Source organism: Myiozetetes cayanensis, unplaced genomic scaffold, assembly GCF_022539395.1.
Source record: "Myiozetetes cayanensis isolate MyiCay16 unplaced genomic scaffold, myiCay2020 scf18, whole genome shotgun sequence".
Taxonomy (NCBI): Eukaryota; Metazoa; Chordata; class Aves; order Passeriformes; family Tyrannidae; genus Myiozetetes; species Myiozetetes cayanensis.
The window spans coordinates 6,535,572-6,548,169 of NW_026087389.1; the positions used below are offsets into that span (position 1 = coordinate 6,535,572).

Sequence of the window (12,598 nt, forward strand, 5' to 3'; positions counted from 1 at the left end):
ATGAAATCAGGAAACTGATGCCCACACTCACCAAAAATTGCAGGCTGATCATGGCAGGCAGGACTGATGGTTTTGATTGCTGAACTCATCACACAGTCCTCTCCTCGGGCTGCACTGCTGTTCATCAGAGCAATGGGCCATCATACCCAGGAAATTTTCTGTCATTAAAAAAAAAAAAAAAATCCATTTTGCTTTTTAGTTCAATTATTTCCTCTTTTAAATAAATTGTGTCAAAGTAGGGCAAATTGGGTAGAAAACACATTTGAACAGACTCAGATTTGCTCAAACCTAGTGACTCTTTTAAAGACACCTCTGTATCCTGTACTTCGTGTTGGTGAGTCCCAAGAACATGATTATTTTTGAGCACCTACCTGAGCTTCAACCTAAAGAATGAGACTTAGAAACCTAATAATTTTTCCAGACCTCAAATGTGCTGTTAGGCAATAAATGCCTAAACTTCCATTTTGCAAAGGATGAGAACACTCTAACGCAGTTATCGTAGTTCAAGAGATGTCATTCTTGATTTGGGAAATGACAGGACTGAGAACTGAAAATTTTGGGTAAATGGAGTATCAGGTCACCAGGTCTACATGAAATACAGCTGAAAAAATGTATAGGTAATAATAATAGCTGGTAATGACTTGTTCACAAAGGACAAGCTATAGAAAATTGAATCAAGAAAAGGTAATCCTTGGTGCTACTCTGAAAGAAAGTATTAAAAGCAATTTTAGAATATTCAGGTTGAGTTTAGAATAAAACATATTTACTTCTACTAAGGAGGTGAACATTTTAATATCATCAGTATTTAGCATACTCTTTAATGGACTCACACCATTTACAAATATGGTGAGAAATTTCCCACCATCCTATTAAGAGGTGAAGGCAATAGAGATGCTGAGCAAGAGGACCAGTAGCTCATTTTCCAGTTTAGAAATATCAAACAGCTTCTCAGAGTGGTGGTATTTATCTCCTTTCTTGTGTTGTGCCTGTCTTTAAATACTTTTCTCTCTACAGATGCATCAGATTAGCTGTGTTTGTTGTATGAAAAAGTCTAAGTCATGAATTTGAGTGGATAATACTAACTTGCACGTTTTTAAGGGCCTGAGAGAGAATGAGGATCCATTATGCAAGGTGATGTCTAAACATGTAGCTAGTCCTTACAGTCTGAGTAAATAAAACAGGAACAGAGAAGTTCAGTGACATGCAACAAACTATGAGAAGAAGCAACAAACTGGAACCAGTCCAGCTGCTCTGACATCTAGTCCATTGCCTTTTCCACTGGATATTGCTGCACTGACATCTTGGATTGTGCAGAAAAGCATTGGATGATATATACCAAATGGGAGGCTTATCACAGTTATCTCTACAATGTCTGGCACCAGAAGGATTTAAAAAACAGACATCAAATTACAAAGGCATAGCCATATCGTGAGCATGTCTGTTCAACGCAGTAATGTATAACTGCTTGGTTATTGTCAATGAAATCCTCATGCTGCTACTCATCTCCACCTGCCTCAAAATACATTGAGATCAGTGCCTAGATTTATTTCTTGCTCTCGGTCTCAGGTGTAGCAATTAAAGAAATGCTCTGTATTGCTGAGAACACCAGATGTGTGCAGCGGAGCGTCCTATACTGACAAACATTTTGTTTGTAATAGTTCCTTTGGGTACCACAGTGGCGTCTGGTTTTATTTTTCTGTTTATGCTTTATTTTTTTGTTTTATGGCACTGTTTCCTTGATGGGGTTTTTCAGTTTCTTTCCTTGGAGAATGGTTAGGGGTAGCATGGATTATGGCACAGCAGCATCAACAATTATCTCCTGTTTCTGTTTTCAGGTTTTTAAGGTCATTCTAAGCTCTTCCTTTCAATGCTCCTGTATGGAATAAGCAATGAAAAATGCCCACTTATTCCAAAATCTGAATTGTGGATCCATGCTGATGTCTTCCTGGACCTTCCTGATGTCTTCTTGATTCCTCTTGATGTCTTAAAAGGTATATGACAAGGTTTCTTCAGCAGCAAGGTCAAGGAGTAAGGCTTTTTACTCACAGAAGTTGCAAAGCTTCTGTCACCTGCACCCTGGAGATGGTGGGCACCTGGAAGGTGGCAGGTGACTTTCACTCAAAGTCTATGTTTGCAGATTTTCTCCTCCAGTCTAACTTTTAGTTGGTTCTTCACTGCCAAGTGGAACAAGATGCTGAGTTGCAGTCTCGGTGCTGGAGTGCAGCAGCAGGCATATTCTAACGATTTAGAGAAATCTGATCTATTTTTCTCTGGGATATTTTGTGCCAAACTGAGAGTGCCATGATGGATATGACTAGCTGAGAAGAGCCACAGACTATGTTTATTCCTGTAAGTAGAGCATAAAGTCTTTCCTGACCTCTGCAAGTGATTATCTTTACTTCCTAAAGGATGGAATTTGACTACTTAGGCTACAGTATGAGCAGTTTTATCATTATTCAGTGTGGTGAGTGCTGTATCTTCAAAATAATACAGGCAGGGAAAAAACAGATCTTCACACACTTATTATTTATGAGGGATGTCAGGTGTATCATGATACCATGACCAATGGTACCAGGGTCTAATATGGGAACTCCTTATCTTGCCAATACCTCATTTATTTAGTTTTTTTGAACAACAGTTCAGGTAAAACCACGATAAGCAAAAGATTAAAGCTCTGTCAGATAAAAAGCAATGCTGTACTATTTCAACTATCCTAGTTTTCAAAAGAGAATGAAATATGCAGTAATTCACGCAGACAACATAAATATTGAATAACCATTGCAATGGATTGCATAAATAGATACACAAGATGAATAAAACCACATTTGATTTAGTCCTCTGCTGATGGTACCAGCAGATTACAAGAACTAAGCTGTCTACTGCAATGTTACCCATCAAATAGCTATAATTCAAATATTTCCTTTTTTTTTTTTTTTTTTTTTTCTTTCAGAAAAACAACACAGTCATGATAAATAACAGCCTTTACATCGTTTTGTTTCTCTGGAGACTGATCCTGATCTTACCTATCTAATTTCATGCACATGAATATTCCCGTTGATTAAGGTAAGAAAGTTTTTCACATCCATAAATCATTGTGGGATTTGGAGCCATGATGTGTCAAATTAATTATTGACCTCACTCAGCTACCTGTGCATCCACTTGGACTGACACCACATGACACAACTTGAGCGTAAATTTGGAGTGAGAACTCTTGAAGCACAAATAGGAGTTGGGATCCCACCGAGGGTCCATTGAGATCAGGTCCCATGCTATCCTCTCTCCTCCTGTCTTGTAGGGATGAGCAGTTCGAGGGTGGAAGTTAACAGACATTCCTAACTATGCATGGCATCCTTAATGCTGACACGAATTGACTGTTTCCTAGGAGATAGCTCAAAATAAAATAAATTATTTGAGAGATATTAATGTTAAAAAATTCCATGGAGTTCACCTTTACAGAAAACTCCTGTTACCAATTACCTGGCTATGGATCAAGGCTCCAAGATGTGGCAGGTGTGATCTATTTCCCTCTTTACTGTGTGACAAAATCTGTGTGGTCAGAACCCCAAAATCTTTTTCCTCTGTCGCACTGCCAGTTATCTGAGTGCTGCAGAGAGCCCCTGCACTCCTGCCCTCACTCTTGGAGGACCCTGGTTCCTCCTTGTGCCAACCCCTTACAGCAACATCTCCAGCAGGCTGGGGATAAGTGTGAGTGATGTCAGCAGGAGGTTTTCTCGTTGTTGTCATGGATCCAGGGTGGTACAGTGTGCTTCAGGGCCTAAAACCTCGAGGTTACAGTTTGTTATCCCCACTGTGGATTTCAGAAGTGATAAATCAGGCCTTCTGCTTTAATTAGCTTTCCTCCACCTCCAGTGGTTCTTCAGATTGCATCTAGAGAAAGAATTGCCCATGAGCTGGCACTGGAGGTGTGCCTCTAGGAAATATATTACCTGAATTAAAATGTGCTAAATCAGAAATACCTCCCCACCTTTTTGTTGCACTTGTTAGGGAAAAATGCTCCACTTTAACCTCCAGCTAACTGATTACCTGCCAGTTCTGAAGCTGTGCTCTGAATTAATCTGCTCCAAAAGCCAACAGAGATGACTTATGTTTGGGCGCCCCACGGGAAAGCAAGGAGATGAAAAGCCTTAGCAAAACTTTGACAAACAACTTGGAATGTTTGACCAACTATGCACAGCTGCTGCTGAATGGAGAATGCAAGTAACATGCCAAACAGAGACAAGAGGGGATCGACGGGGAAGGCAGCTTTGGTATCTGCACAGAGCATTTTCCTTTCAGGGAAGGAGAGGAAATATGCTGAATTACCTGTAGGAGGTGTGCATGCTTTTGCTAATAGACGTGCACGGTTAATTAATTCCTAACCAGTCAGATCCTGTACCAATGTACGCTGGAATTCCCTCTGAGGTCAGGGGAGATACACCCATGCACAGCACCTTAATTTGATTGATTACATCCCACCCACTTAAACGTGCCTTAAAGACTTGTTTGCAGAGCTGAACCAAAATACCTCTGCCCCTTCCAATTCCCGATTTGAGGCGATAATGTCTCCTCATAAATCCTGGATACGATAGCACCAGCATGACCCATCACTTCATTACACCAGAGCTGTGTAGTGCACTGAGGAGGAGTTGATCTGGTCAGAATGGATCTGATCCAGGAACAAATAAAGGAGTTAGGAATCTGATTATTTCTAGGCCAATTCTGTATGAATTACAGCTTCTCAATTTTCCTGATGTCAGCTAGTTTTGCTTGTTCTATTTTCCCTACCCACACAGGAGGTGAAGTATCTGGCTAGCACAGACATCTTGATGAGCTGCTGTTGTCAGGAGAGCCAACCTGAAATTCAGATCAGGCTGGGATGAAACCTACCATATTCAGTGACATTTGAGCTGCACGTCTGCACTGCTTTAGGCATGAGTGATAGGGGAAAAGAATTATTTCTTCTATTTTATTTAATATTTCAAATGTTTATTTTTTATTACTTCCTAGTGATTTCAAAGATAGCTGTTACTGCTTGGCCTTGCATTAGCTTGTTTAGTCTGATGTTATGTATCTTTTGTTTATTTCTTCCAGGGCATCACTTTTTCCATGTATTTACTAAATGGTTTATATTTGCCTAATGCACATCTTTCAGAAAGAAATTCAGACTTAATTCAATGATTGCTGGAATTTCCTATGTTTTCCAAAACATTAAAAATTACATCAGTGTGTTTTGAGCCTCCCCTTGCAAAATTCTTCTATGATTCTCCTGTGCAAGTTCTGCAGACTTGATGGGCTTAGCAGACACAACTCTTGCAGGTACTCACTGAGGTTTTAAAGTACTTAATTGGTCTTGAATGTATAGTGCAACTTTCCAAATATGAGACTGAGGTATTTACTGATCCCTTTTGTCTGTTCTGCACATTTAAGTGGCCATTTCCAGGTAGGCTGATGCTTGCATGTAGGAATTGTGAACTATGGTGGTTTTCAGAAAAAAGGAGACGTTGCTAAGGGGAACTCGTGGGTGTATGTCCTTAGCTGCAGCACAGTGACAGCTCTTCAAGTTACTGCTTTTGGCACTTCTCTTTAGTCTACTCCTGCTCTGAAGTTTAGAGTAAGCAAAAATTTCATTCCACAGAAACACTTTTTCACCTTTTGTAAAATTTCTGTTTACTTATCAAATTTTGAGGGTTGTTGTTGTGTGATTTTTTTTTTTTTATACAAGTTTTTGTTTGATTGGGAAGTACTTCTGCAGGGCCTTATGGAAATGTTGCCTGGGTGTTTTGTCATGCTCCCTCCCAAGTGAGTGCCTGGTCCTGGCATTCCCGCACATCCTGGATGTGCACATTCCTGTGCTGCAAACTCAGAACCGGTGAAAAGCTAACTTGCTTACTTATTTAATTTAGTTTCGAATTCTTACCATACTGGGGAATTAATTCTTTTCTAGGAGCTAAGGATCAACATCCAATTTTTACTGGTATTGGTTAACGCTGGTAACTAAGTACCAGGTGGTATCTGCAGCACTTTGCAGACAAATTAAAACAAACTTCTCCTATTTCAGAAAAGTGATTGAAAATGAGTGTAAGGGTTCATACTCTGGGGGCTGACTAGGACATGAAGGACATAGTGTGAATCCTCATTGCAGGCTGCAGTCTGGACTTCCCTTGCCTGACCTCTGTTACACCACAGAGTTTTTGGCTCACGGAACAGGAATTTCCTAGAGAATATTGAGAATATTGGAATTCCCTCCAAATATTGAGAATAGCCTGGGGAAGAATTATTACCCAGCTCCAAAGTGGATTTTGAGGTGTTATGGTGCCGTTGTCCAGAGGTGGAGGTGTGCAGACCCTAGTCCTGCACTCCTGCCAGCCTCCCTGAGCAGTCAGCATCAGCCCTGCTGATAGGGATGGGAATCATGGAATCATTAAGGTTGGAAAAGACCTCTAAGACCATAGAATCCAACCTTTAGATTGAGTCCACCAGGACAAGTCATTGCCCTAAGAAACTGTGCTGTTAGATTTGTGTCAAATAATTGAGTGGAAAAGCTCTCTTACTTACCCAGCAGCCCTATTAACTTAGTTAACTAATTTCTAATCAGGTAGAGGTTTAGATGGAATTTGGAAGAAATATTTGGACTAAGAAAGGACACTTTGGCTTAGAGCTGTGCCTTTTCTCTCATGCTGTCTGAGAACGATGGTGTGTGGAGAAGAGGGTTCATTGCCAGGGCGTTTTCCTTGTGGGGAAGTGAAAGGTTCTTGTCCAGGTGCAAGGGATAAAAATCATACTTTATAACACAAAAGAAACACGAGCTTCACCAATTCTCCTTTCTGTTGGCAAGACAATGGTGCTCTGTGCATAGCTTCTCCTGCAAAATTCAGATAGTGGTAGAAAGTATCACATATACCAGCAGAGAATTTATGTGATGTAAATGATGTCTCAGATCACGACAGTCTCAGTTCTCAGCTGAGTGTGGGAGGAAAATCCTCTGGACAAAAAAAAATCTAGAGTGTTTTTGTCGTGTTTCCTTTCAAAATAAATGGCAATTAATCCATTCACAATCTTGACCTTTTGTCTGTGGTTCCTCAGTGCCAAGAACTCCATGTGTGTTTTTACAACACATATCCATGCACCTTTGAATTTTTGAATTAAAATTAAAATTAAACTTGAAGTCATGTATTCTAGAATGATGACAGCCTAAATTTGTTATGAAAGCCTAAAATAAGATTTTATATTCTTATTAGTAAACTCTTACCAAAAAAATAACAGTTGAATACATATTCACTGCCAAAATTCTGAAGAATGTCAGCTTACTAAAGGGGGGAAATTACTAACTAGACACCTGGAACTGGAGTTTCTTGAGTCATAAACTAGCTTTTGACAGCTGCAGCTTTTTTTGCAGGTGCAAAAAGAACATTTTCTTCTTCTTATTTTATCTGCTTTACATCACTTAATGACTAGAGTATTCCAAGTTGGGGAAGTAACTGGGAGGTGAAAGAACAGGAAAATTTGCTTATCCTTTTCCATCTTCTTAGTAAAAGGGGCGGGGAGGGGGGGTTGAGATCAACCAATTCTGATTTTGAAGAACATGGAAGGAAAAAATAGCTCAGCTGGTTTATTGCTGACGATATTTGCACTGTTCAGTACATCAGCTGCCTTGAAATGCAAGGGATATTTTGATAATATTTCCTAAAATATGCAGGACACAATGTAGTTCCATTTAAACAATTATGTTCTTCTGGATACTTTTGTTCAGAAGCAGCATGACACAAAGCACGCATTAAAAAGTGAATCAGGTGACTAAAAACACCATGTCCTGTTTTCTCACAAATCAAATGTAAAAATCAAAAAAACAAAACAAATGCTTAGGTATATCGTGACGTAAGTGTGGCTTTAGTGTGTTCTCTTAGTTAACAAAAACAAATATTAAATGCAACCTCAAAGCTACTTTTCTTTGCAATCAAACATTTATATTAGTTGTCAGTCTCTGAGAATAAGTCTTTGTCAGGAATATCTGTTAGAAAGCACAACTGTAAATCAAATTAAATTATTTAAGTTGTTATTTAAATCACAATTAACAAAACTGATTCAAATCAAAGTGGTATAAATTGGTCTATCCTGCTTTAAAACTAATTAAGGATATGCCTTGAAAGAATGCTTCTATCAGTGCTCTGACTCAGTGGGTTCTCTATATCACTCAAGTTTTAATAAATCACAGCAAGGGATGGAATTTTTATTTAGTTCAGCAGTCTCGATCTCTGAATTTAAGGCCACTGAAGAATAGATTAACATTTATAATTGCTAGGTTGATCAGTAATGCAAATTAAAACCGGGGATTTCAAAACAAATTAACCTTTGCAGTACTTCATGTGGAGACAGACAGACAGTGATATCACTGAGAAGGTTCCCCTCATCCTTGAAGTGATTTGTCACAAATCACTGTATCCTTTGTGGTGCCTTACTGCTCTGCAGCCCCCGGGGTTTCAGTGTCCAAAAAATAAACTGTGATAACTGAAAGAACAACACGGACAGTTTGAGGCTGGCAAGTCCCTGCATGGGCTATCGCTGCTTTGCGTCTCTCCAGGCAGACTTGTATATTTTGGGACTAAGATTAGGATGTTTAGGCTAGGGCCAAATGGATTTATAATTAGGTATGTGCAGTCTATGACCTATTAATTGAGTCTCATGGTTCCCTACATCTACCCTCCACATTTAATGAGACTGTGATTTAAAGCAATTGAGGGAAAAGAGACCTTCTATACCCACACACTTTTCTGCTTCCATCTGTCCATCCTGTGTTTTGCTCAAAGCCTTTCACTGCTCCATCAAGAGGTAGCTCAGGCTTTCCCCAAAAGCTGCCCTTCTTTGAAATATCACATCAAGAGCCCAGGGCACTGTGTCAATATGGTCTGTGTCGTATTTATTTAAAAAATTAAGAGCTTAGATCCCATCTGGAGAAAACTACCCTATGTGATCCACAGCACCTGCGTATTTGCCGTGTTTCTCTTCAGGCAGAAAAGAAGTCATAAATGGAGAAGATAGAGTGGATTTTGATGGCACCATGTAGAATCTGAGGAGGTCCAAGACTGTTCCTTCCATGCTCAGACATTAAGGGAGATGTAGATCCCTGTGGAGCAACGTCCAGGGAAAGAATGGGGCAGTCTAAGGCTGGACAACCATGGAGGGAATGGAAAGAGCGATGGTATCGCTTATGAGAGCAAACAGCACTGGTCTCTTCTCCTGCAGGTACATCAGCTCCTGGAAAGGTCATGTCAGTCAATGCAGCTGATGCAAGAACTCCAAGCTTACTGCGTGGTAGTGTCCCAAGGAACAGGAGACAAGGTAACCACACTTGAGTGTAAGTGTGTATTTATGTGTTTCTGACATGGTCCACAGGCTCCCAGAAAATTGCAGTTTTCACATCTGTAGTGCTTTGCTCAAAATTTAAGTTTCCATGGGCAACCTTTCATACCTGATCCATCACTGATGATTAAAGCTGAATGCTGAAGAAATATTCCCTTTTTCTCGTAATTTAACTGTGTGCCTCCACAGTGCTAGAACTGGTAAGTTAGAAACCAGTGTGGAGTACATGACCCATTAGTCTGACCCTGTGGAAAATATTAGATTATGCAGATGTTTATGCACATCCTTAGTGCAATAGTAGAGCTATTGTGTAACTTGTCTTTTTTTTTCTGTGAGCAAACTGACACGGGGGAAGCTGGTAGTATTATCTTCTGATCACAGAGCTCCAGGAGGATATACATAGGGAATGGACAGTGGTATTAAAAGCTTCCTCTGAACAGAATTTTTTTTTTCCTTAAGTTTATAAATAGAAATAAAACTTAAACAAGCTAAACTAAACAGACCGGAATAAACACAGAACTGTGGCAGGTATTGTCATCACTGCTCACACAAGTGAATGGTCTTTTGGCTGATGAGAAAGCAAAGCTAGGGAGGAACCTTAAAGATGTCCAAACTCAAGCAATGGAAATGCAAAATGCTTTTCTATGCAGTAGAGCACAGCTGAAAAGCTTAGCTCCTGATCCAGTGGAACAGGGTGGCATCAGGCATGGGAGGTGGGGGACAGAGCTCTCCTTCCTGCCAGGGCCATGCCAGCCTCCTCCAGCTGAGATGCTCCTGGCTTTTGTCATCCAAAGAATGGCAAAATGTGGGTGGTAGGTGAAAAAATGTCAAGGAGGGGGATATTGATGAGGCTACTGAATAGTCAGCCAAATGCTTGGAATATTTCTCAAAACTTTTGGCAGACAACACAGGATTGCAGTCTAGAAGAAAAAGGTACCTGTCTGTCTTGTTCAGTAGATGTTTCCAGCTGCTGGTAATGGTATTGGCAACAGGAGTTAATATAATAACTGGAAAGTTATTACTTTTTAAGGTATGCAAAAATTGTGCAACTCCCATAGACATTCAGTTAAACATGTCCTGCTTCTCATCTCATTTTTTCTCATCTAAATTAACTGCAGGTTGTCCAAGAATCTCTCCCTTTCCCCATGCTTTATTATTTGCTGAACAATTTTTTCTTTTTTTTTTTTTTTTCCTCCTAAGAGGAATGAAGTATTGCACATGGCCTTTTTCCAAAATCAAACCTCTTTAGTATGGTTAGCCTTTCTGGTCCACCTTATTACTGATATTTATACAGATATACTGGCAAAACCAAATTTATTGCCGTATTTATTGGGCTGAATTTGAGGTTATTTATAATGTGGTTAGAAGGCTATTTATTAGACATGTCACGGTAGCTATTTAACACTTCTATAGCTGTCTAGCTGGGAATATGACATAAACCAGAATTTATTGCATATTATCCAGAAAATGTTACAGGAAGAGTAAATTCTAAGAGAGAAAGACACGATCATCAGAGTAATGAAGGGACTAGGAGCAAAAAAGTGGGTTTAATCAGCAATTCTCAGCCAGGCTGAGGGAGAGAATACTAAGGATGTGAGGAAGTCCAGGTGCAGATTTTAAGTTCTCTAAAGTGCACCAGCACTCTGCCTAACAGCTGACCTTTCCCTCATGAAATGGACATTTTTCATTTAGAAAAGGAAATGAGAATCATCTTCTTTGATTTGTTTTGTGCTGATTAAGTACAGTTAAAAATTTCTATGGGACCATTTTCTCAAGGAACAGTTTCATAAAAATCAAGCATTTCACAGGCAGGTGTTACTTTGGTGTTTGTAATGTTTTGTGTTAAGGTGGTATTGACTAGTTTATTTGACTATGATGGATTCAAATGATAACATTTTTTCCATATTGGTGTTTTTTAGCTCTGTGTTTCACTGTTGTGAAAGTTTATTGCACCATCAGGACACAAAGCTTTGTTTCTATTAACATCTATGACATTTGGACCTTTTTCTTATTTAAATCAGAAAATGAAGGCACATATTTAATGTCCCATGAAGAAATCTGGATGAGCCCTGCCTGTAAGGAAAAGGAGACTAAGAGCAAAAAAAAATCCCCAAATAATTATGAATTTCCTTCAAAAAATAGTTTCCTGAAGCTTTCAGAAAATGCAGATTCTTTGAGAAAATAAATCCTCCGTTTTCATATACAGGCACAGACCATCTTAAAATATTTCAGCAGAAGAACTCAGTCTTTCTGTTTAACAAATAGCGCAGTTTCTGTGGGAGGATGCAGAGGAGAGAGGAAATGAGGCCATGGAAGGGTTTGCAGGTGTGAGGGTGAAGCCAGGCAGCCATCAGTTTCCAGTGCTGCTGAAGTGGAGGAGGGATGGAGGTTGGGGTGAAGGGTGTTGTCCTCGTTTTTCTCCTGGCTCCTTCTGGCACTTTCTTGTGGCAAAACAGTGTGTTTGCAGATGGTGTCACTGCTGTGCTGAAGCAGCAGATCCCATCCCAGCCTTCACCTTTCCAGCCTGATTCAAGTTGCTCACGCCAAGTCCCATGGGAATACCTTCATATGCATAGTTAGCTCATCACAGGATGGCTGCTGTTGTGCACCAAGAAATATAGATTTATCCCTTGATTCTCACAGGTGGAAAAGCTGAAATACTCCAGTGTTCAGGTACTAGAGCCTTGAATGGCATAGGATGGGATGTTGAGTAACACAGAGGCAGGAGGTCATGAGGGAAAACTCTTTGTCCAGATCACACATGGACTGGGATAAGTTTTAATGATGGTATTTAAGAGTGTAGCTGCCAACGAAGCTCAAGTTAATGCTAGTGAGAAATTACAGTGGGTAATTCAAGGAGACTATACATTTTCCTAAATTCATTAGCTGCCCGTGGAGGGTTGAAGAGAACATAACTAAAAATAATTACATATGAATTATGGAGTTCAAATAGAATGTGTTACTCTGCTCACACAAAACTTCAAGGGAGACAAATCAGAGAGGTTTATTAGCATATTCTACTTTTTCAACAAATCTTACAAGGAAGGAAAAACATAATAATGTAAAGGAGCTGAAGATTCATGTTTCCATAATAGCTGTAGCTGCACTATCCTACCTGTGAAATTTATTTGCTGTAGGTGGTGATGCTGTTGAATGTATTTTATTTCTCAGCCATTTTTTTACCCTGTAAGTAGCTCTTTTGAGTATGGTTATTAACCTTCAATCCTCTCTTAGCTAGAAC

General features: G+C 39.6%; 1 long non-coding RNA gene across 3 annotated transcripts; it reads left to right on the plus strand.

Annotated features, from left to right (window-relative positions):
- Window positions 1-2,250: 2,250 nt before the first annotated feature.
- Window positions 2,251-9,330, plus strand: LOC126638791 (uncharacterized). Of its 3 annotated transcripts, none has more exons than XR_007628692.1 (3): window positions 2,251-2,349; window positions 2,951-3,063; window positions 9,241-9,330. It is a non-coding gene; the product is annotated as an uncharacterized LOC126638791 (long non-coding RNA). The 3 variants fall into 3 exon arrangements; XR_007628690.1 differs by lacking the exon at window positions 9,241-9,330 and adding an exon at window positions 9,006-9,181; XR_007628691.1 differs by lacking the exon at window positions 9,241-9,330 and adding an exon at window positions 5,092-5,294.
- Window positions 9,331-12,598: the final 3,268 nt, after the last annotated feature.